Source organism: Dromiciops gliroides, chromosome 3 (assembly GCF_019393635.1).
Source record: "Dromiciops gliroides isolate mDroGli1 chromosome 3, mDroGli1.pri, whole genome shotgun sequence".
Lineage (NCBI taxonomy): Eukaryota > Metazoa > Chordata > Mammalia > Microbiotheria > Microbiotheriidae > Dromiciops > Dromiciops gliroides.
The window spans coordinates 262,684,486-262,692,343 of record NC_057863.1 but is presented as its reverse complement, the minus strand read 5'-3'; the positions used below and the strand labels follow the sequence as shown (position 1 = coordinate 262,692,343).

Here is a 7,858-nt window from a genome sequence, read left to right as displayed (position 1 = left end):
TAAAAAAAAAAAGACCTCTGCATTTCCTAAAGAGGGTCCAAGAGGCTGCCTTCCCTTTCATTCACATTTATTTGCCAACACCTTCTAGTTAATTGTTCTTCGGGAGGTGGGGCTCAGTTTTTGTTTTGGTTTGATTTGGTTTTTGTGGGGCAATGAGGGTTAAGTGACTTGCCTAGTCACACAGCTAGTAAATGTCAAGTGCCTGAGGCGGCATTTGAACTCAGTAGGTACTCCTGAATCCAGGACCAGTGCTTTATCCACTGCCCCACCTAGCTGCCCACAGGGGCTCAGTTTTAGCCTTGAAGAGGCTTGAAAAGGTACAAATTGGTCCAGGAGTCTGAAAGGGGGAGAACAGAGGACACTGGACTTGGAGTCAGAATATCTGTATTCGAATCCTGCACCTGTTACTTAGTGCCTGGGAGACCTTTGGGCAAGCCATTCTCATCCTTGGTTTCCTCATCTGAAAAAACGAGCTCTCTCCTAGCTTTGAATCTATGGTCAATGAAAGCCTGCAGTAGGAAGAGAAGAATGGTTTTCTGAAGTAGTCAGGGGACACTTGGGCTGGCCCTTCAGAGAGAAGAGCAGACATTCCGGGTTGGAGAACCACACACGAAGGGAGATTCCTTCCGCAGACCCAGATCCTATTGCCCCCAAAATGTGTTCACCAATAAATAAGCAAATGAAATGAACCAAGATCATAGTGGTAGCAACAGCAACATCTTACACTTTGTATAGCTCTTTATGGTTATCAGTCACTTTCATATATGTTATCTCTTAGAATATCCTCTGGGTATGCTCCCAGAAGAATGGTTTACTAAAAACATTATAAGCTTTCTTACAATAATAATCTCACTTTTTTATGTTTTTAAAAATGGTTCACAAAGTGTTTTCTCCACCATTTGTCCCATGAGATAGGTTATCATTATCCCCATTATATGGTAGAAGAAAGTAAGGCTCAGTGAGTTGCTCAGGCATAGTTTTTACCTGTAAGACCCAGGATTTGGACCTCAGTGCCTTCACAGGAGGTCCAGTGCTCTTCCCCCTACATCAATCTGCCTCCTACCTGGAAAGCTTGACTTTCCTGATAAGCCATCTTCAAAACAAATAAAAACCAACAACAAAAAAACTTAAAGAAAATAAAAATATAAAAACCAACCTGATCAGATTGAATTTGTACCGCTGGCACCATAGCATTCTAAGGTACTGAAAGTCCATGCATACTATGCTTCTAAGGTCAGCACTGGATGCTCAGATGAGCCAAACTAGTCCCAGATTTCCACTGATAGTAGCTGTACATCTAGGGGAATGATGGTAAGAAAAAGAAACCCCAAGATCTAAGTTCTCCCTGCTGGCATGGCATAACCCTTCTGGTAATGCACACTTACCCATTGATGCTGTTTCATTCTCGTTCATAGTTGCCAGTCTGTCATAGAGGAATACAAACTATAAGAGTCAAGAGGAGCCCCTTATGGCTCAGGTAAGCTTCCTTTACCTCGATGAATAATGGAATTAGGGTGGTGGGGAGATGAGGTCTGGCCTGGTACCACTCTTACAAACAAGTAATCATCCATTTCAAGGAGTAGTCCCAACAGGGACTCGGGGATCCAATGTGCCATGCAGAGTAGCAAGGTCTTCTGGTGCACAGCACAATATAAATAATTGACACAATGGAATGGAATTACTGAGGTAGATTACCTGAGGCAGAAGCATATCCTACCACTTTAAGATTCCTGGCAATGAGATACCTCCACTCTGCCACTACATTCAGCTGGGGTATAACTGCTTCCTTCATTTCTCATAGTATAGAAAAATAGTACATGGCACACAACTCAAAACAGTGATTTACTTCTCCTTTGACACATTTTTTTTTTACATAATGTATACAAAAGATCCAATAAATAAATGAATATAACAGCATTTATATTCAACCTAGCATTTGACACTAGAACATGAAAATCCCAGCTGTTTCCCAAGCTATTAAATTATATATTCTTTAAGTTTAGGGGATACCAGTCACACCTACAGCTTTCTGCCCACATGAGCAGGTTTCTGTAAAGGAGGGCCCAGCTGGAATGATTGCTGAGTTCTCTCTTGCACCTTTGGGTGCCTACCTATAGGATATTTATTTTATTACTTTTTTTGGTGAGGCAATTGGGGTTAAGTGACTTGTCCAGGGTCACACAGCTAGTAAGTGTCAAGTGTCTAAGGCTGGATTTGAACTCAGGTCCTCCTGAATCCAGGGCCAGTGCTCTAAGCACTTTGACACCTAGCTGCCCCCTACCTATAGGATATTGAGAGGAACAATCTAAATGTGAAACAGAAAACAGACTGTTCAACCATTATCCATGTTGTCAATACATGTTTATTTATTTATTTATTTATTCATTCATTCATTTATTTATTTATTTATAGTGAGGCAATTGGGGTTAAGTGACTTGCCCAGGGTCACACAGCTAGTAAGTGTTAAGTGTCCGAGGCCGGATTTGAACTCAGGTACTCCTGAATTCAGGGCTGGTGCTTTATCCACTGTGCCACCTAGCTGCCCCAATACATGTATATTTATAACATAAATGTTATCTACTGAAAAGATTTGTTGTGAGGAATAAGTGAGATAATTGACATGAAAACACTTTGAAAAAGCTTAAAGAAGAACAACAACTACAGAAATGTAAGGAATTCAGATCTGTGCTAAGAGTCTGAGAGTTGGAAGACTGTGATACAAGGGAGGCAGGAAAGGACTTATTGACAGAATTGTTTCTAGACATTTTTGCAGTCACACCAAGCAACTTAAAGTGGAGAGCCCTCCACTTTGGGGGATGGAGTGAGGAAGACACTGTTCCCTAGGGGAAGGACAGAGTGGGATTTTGAGAGAGGGATCGTGTTGAGCTTTCTGGTTTCTTATTTCAGAGGAGTTCAAGTATTGGCAGTTCCTTCTAAATTTGGTAACCGGAACAAAAGCTTCGGTCATCTCACACTACCGTAGTTATAGTTGTGCCTCTTGGAACTTCCTAATAGAAATGAAGCTCTTCTCATAAGAGGGTGGTGGATCTGATCATTTTGTGGACTGAGCAGAATGATGAGGAAACATTGTTGCCACCAAATATACCTACTGTAGTAGTGGACACAGGGAGGGAATAAGCATTTATGTAGTACCTACCAAGTGCTAAGCAGTTTACACATATTATTTCATTTGGTCCTCATAACAACCCTGCAGGGTAGGTGCTATTATTATCTCCATTTTGCAGTTGAGGAAACTGAGACAAATAGAATTAAGTGATTTGCCCAGGGTCACGAAGCTATTAAGGGTCTGAAACTGGATTTGAACTTATGTCTTCCTGACTCCAGGCCTAACACTCTATCCACTATACCACCTGGTGCCTCTCTGTAAGAAATATGCATCAGAATGGTCAGTAACTTACTTTATCACCTGATTGTGGGTAGGACCTACAGAAGATAGAAATATGAAAAGGGAATAGATAATTAAGATAGTATTAGAGAAATTTATTTGGCTTTATGGACTATGGCTTAAAATAACAGAAATGATGGGCAAAAACTTGGGTGGGGTGACTAAGGTTTTTCCTCACATTACTGAAATTTAGGATACTGACAGCATTTAAACCATGTCTCTAGACTTTTCCCAGGACATTCCACTCCATACCACTTGCATTCTAGCCAGCCTCCTCATCCCCTTTCCACAAGAACTTCAGGAGGATTCTTTGGTGGTACCCCTAGGATTCTGGGCTCAAATTGGTGACATTTTTGTTTTCATCTTGCCTGGAACTAGGGCTCCACATCTTTCTGGCCATTTCTTTTTAAAATTTGTATTAGTGTTTTCTGTGTTTTACATTACCATAGTATCCCATAAATCCCTCCTCCTTTCCCTTCCCCATTAGCCATCCCACATGACAAATAGTATTTTTTAGATGGGAAGGAAAAAAAGTCCAATGGTCAAAAACACGTGTAACACCTGTGGCCCTCCCACCCCCCACCAAAGGGTTGATTAGGAATCTTCTCATAGCTCTTCATTTGAGTCCCCCTTGATCTTTATAATTTTGTTACATTAATTTTTTTTCTATTTTAGGGGGTGGAATTCTTTTTCATTTACATTGATCCTGTTGCTGTGTATGTTGTTTTCTTGACTCTGCTTACTTCGCTTTACATCAAGTTATATAGATTTTTCCATGTTTCTTTGTATTCATCATACACATAATTTCTTATAGCACAACAGTATTCAATTACATTCATGTTCCACAATTTGTTTAAACATCCCCCAATCAATGGACGTCCACTTTGTTTCCAATTCTTAGCTATTATAAAAAGTGCTACTATCAATATTTTGGAGTATTGGGCTTTTTTTTTCTTATGGAGTTTCTGTTTCAAAGGGCATGGGCATTTAGTCATTTTATTTGCTTATTTCCAAATTGCTTTCCAAAATGTTGGTGCCTTTTCATAGCTCCACTAACAATGTATCAGTGCTCCTTCTTGGCCATTTCTAAACCATATTGCTATTAGTGTACTACAGTATCCCCATCCACCCTTGTTCCCTTTTATTTTCCTATTATCTTCCTATCTTTATATTAGAATATAAACTGTGAAGGGAGGGACTGTATTTCCAGAACTTGGCATAGTTCCTGGTACATACTAAGTGCTTAATAAATTTATTCAGGCATTATAATACGTCATCACAAAACAACTGAGCACCTAGTTTAAAAGAATATTTAATGAAAAAGGAAGCTATCAGTGCTTTCCTGACTCCTACCCTTTGGGTTAGCCCCACCCTGTGTGGTAATATCTATTGTGATAGACTTAAGATATCCCATAGTCTCTCTTATCAGATGCTTTTTGCCTAGGCTCTATACTTGGCCATATACTTGAATTTGTCAATAACAGCCAATTTGAGGGCATTTTTTTGGCTTATTGCTCTGGATATATTTTATGAGGCTTATTCTAGGTGCTAGAATTGCTATGATTCCATATGGATTACATCAAATGAAGGATGGAAACAAATTTACCTGAAGACTTGCTGATCCAATCAGTGTTTGACTAGATGCCTAAATCAATGAATTAATGAACAAATGAAAACTTTAAAATAAAAAAAAAGAAGGTGAAGAGAAAAAACCATCTAAACATACCTATCAAATCAGATGCCCTAGAGCACTGTATACATGACATAGAAATAAGAATAGCATAGAAGTTTCCAGTAATTCAAAGGAGACACTAACAGGAAAGAGAGGTTAAAAACAATTAGTGATGGTCCCAGTTATCTACATACAGAGAGCTATATAACCCAAGTCCCAAAGTCTATTGGTGTGATACTTTCTCCTTATTGCTGGAGATCAATATGCTACACCTGCATGAGGAGTGGGGCAGAGTTGGAAAGAGTGGGAGAGAAGAGAGCTCTTCAGTTTTCTGAAGTTACTTGAGTCTCATTGGGGTTCTACAGTTACTTTGGGTTCTTCTTGTTTCAATAGAGAAGATGGAGGAAGCCAACCCCACTTAAGGTTGCTAAAGGAAGAGATTCTAGGAAGAAGCCAACATGAGAGGAGCTGGCAGATTCTGTCATGTATCTATCCCCAGCTTGCTACCTCAGAGACTTAAGGGAACTTCTTGGCTGAGATCTAGGATTCTCTTGGTTGAGCTGAGTTATTACCCTCCCAATGGGAGAGTTCCTTGACTCTGTATTGTCTGGTATATATTCTCTTATGTATATTTTCTCTGATTTTTGTTTTACTATTATTCGGATTATTTCTTTTGTAACTCCTGTGCATGTTCATCGTGGAACTGGTATTTGGTAGGAAGGGAGTTAAGCCTTGGATATAAAGTTTGGGGTCCTCCTGTTCCTCTCAGTTAATGAAACAGTGCTCAGAAATTAGACTGAACCTGCAAATCACATACCCTAGACAAATAATATTTAAGGGAGCAGAGAGATATAATTCTAGCCTGGTATCCTCTCATGCCAGTGAGAGTGAAAGTGTGAGTGTGAACGAGCACACAAATTAGCCAAGCTTTTGGCCCCAGCTACCTGTTTCAACTAGTGGGAAGAATTCAAGTCTCCCTTGGAGAATAGTTAGGGGAGGAGATTCTAGAGCTAGCTATTCTGCCTCTTTTCAAGCCATCCATCAATACTCCCCATGCCATATATGGGGGAGAGCCCTTGCTACACCTGTATTGATAAACAAAGTGATTTAGAGAGTTTAACAGAAGGAGGTCAGTATGACTTTACAGGTAGAATTGAGAGTAGGCAGGATGCAACTCATGGCTGTAATGTGGCAAAGGAAAGAAACAACATTTTCAAAACATTAGGGGCCGTGGAATGCCAGTGCTTATCAAGTCCATATTATACAATATTATGTAAGTCCAAGGTACAGCAAGGGGCCTGGCTTTAGGCCATCTCACACTGACTCTGACTCTATTTGTCCCCTTTTGTAACTATGATGAAACATGAATTTCATGATCAAGCCTGTTTTCTTTGCCAAGGACTTGCTAACCAGTGGTTATTTCTAAGATGGCAGTGGCCCATGGTGGTGCAGTATGCAAGTAATCAAATTGCTGCTGATAGTCTGAATTCCAGAGGAGCAAAGGGTGCTTTCCTTATGGTGTGGTAAACTTAGCAAATGTCATCAGATATTTCCCCACCCAGGCCTTTAACTTTGCTTTTAAGGATAAGTATAAACAGGTGTTTTGGGAGGATTGGACAAGAACACAGTATGGGAGGTATTTTGCAAGTAATCTTGCCTCTGAGGGTGGTGCAGCTGGGACTACTTCTCTCAGCTTTGTCTACCCCTTGGATTTTGTGAGAACTCAAATGGCAGCTGATGTTGGGAAATCTATTACTAAGAGAGAATTCAAAGGCCTGGGAGACTGCCTTGTGAAAAATCACCAAATCTGATGGAATTTATGGCTTATATCGAGGTTTTAATGTCTCAGTGCAGGATATTATTATGTATAGAGCAGCCTGCTTTGGAATATAGGCCACAGCAAAAAATCCTCAGAGCAACATTATGATAAGTTGGATGAGTGCACAATCAGTGATTCCTATAGTAAGTGTGGTTTCCTATTCTTTTTTTTTTTTTAGTGAGGCAATTGGGGTTAAGTGACTTGCCCAGGGTCACACAGCTAGTAAGTGTTAAGTGTCTGAGGCTGGGTTTGAACTCAGGTCCTCCTGAATCCAGGGCCGGTGCTCTATCCACTGCGCCACCTAGCTGCCCCGGTTTCCTATTCTTTTGATAAAGTAAAGCAGTGAATGCTGATACCATCTGGGTACAAGCAACTTGCGACAATTGACTGCTGGAGGAAGATTGCTAAAGATGAGGGTGTCAAAACTTTCTTTAAGTCTGCCTAGTCCAATGTTCTTAGAGGCATGGGTAGGGTTTCATGTCTGTCCTGTGCCAAGATTGCAGGAAAGTAATCTAAGGATATCTTAACTAAAAATGGAAAAATAGATCACATAGACTACTTTATCACAGAATTTTGAACCATTGATCTTCAAGAAATTCCTATTGTCTGTTTCCAGGCTAGATCTTGTTTATAGAGAAGTCAGGATAAACTCTTAGAAAAAGGGCCTCATTTATGCAACCTATTATTTATAGAGTAGAATTAATGATTCAGTATATTAGTTTGGGGAAAGTAGTTACTCTGTTTCCAAGGAGACAGAAAAAAAACTTATACCATGTAATTCAAATGTTATTTTGTAAAACTACAAAATTTTTTTTTAAAGTGAGGCAATTGGAGTCACTTAACCCCCATTGCCCCGCAGCAAAAAAAAAAAAAAAAGTGAGGCAATTCGGGGTTAAGTCACTTGCCCAGGGTCACACAGCTAGTAAGTGTTAAGTGTCTGAGGCTGGGTTTGAACTCAGGT

General features: G+C 40.0%; 1 pseudogene; it reads left to right on the top strand.

The window, feature by feature from the left end:
- The first annotated feature begins 6,140 nt into the window (after positions 1-6,140).
- On the top strand, positions 6,141-7,058 carry LOC122747447 (annotated as a pseudogene).
- The last annotated feature ends 800 nt before the right edge of the window (positions 7,059-7,858 follow it).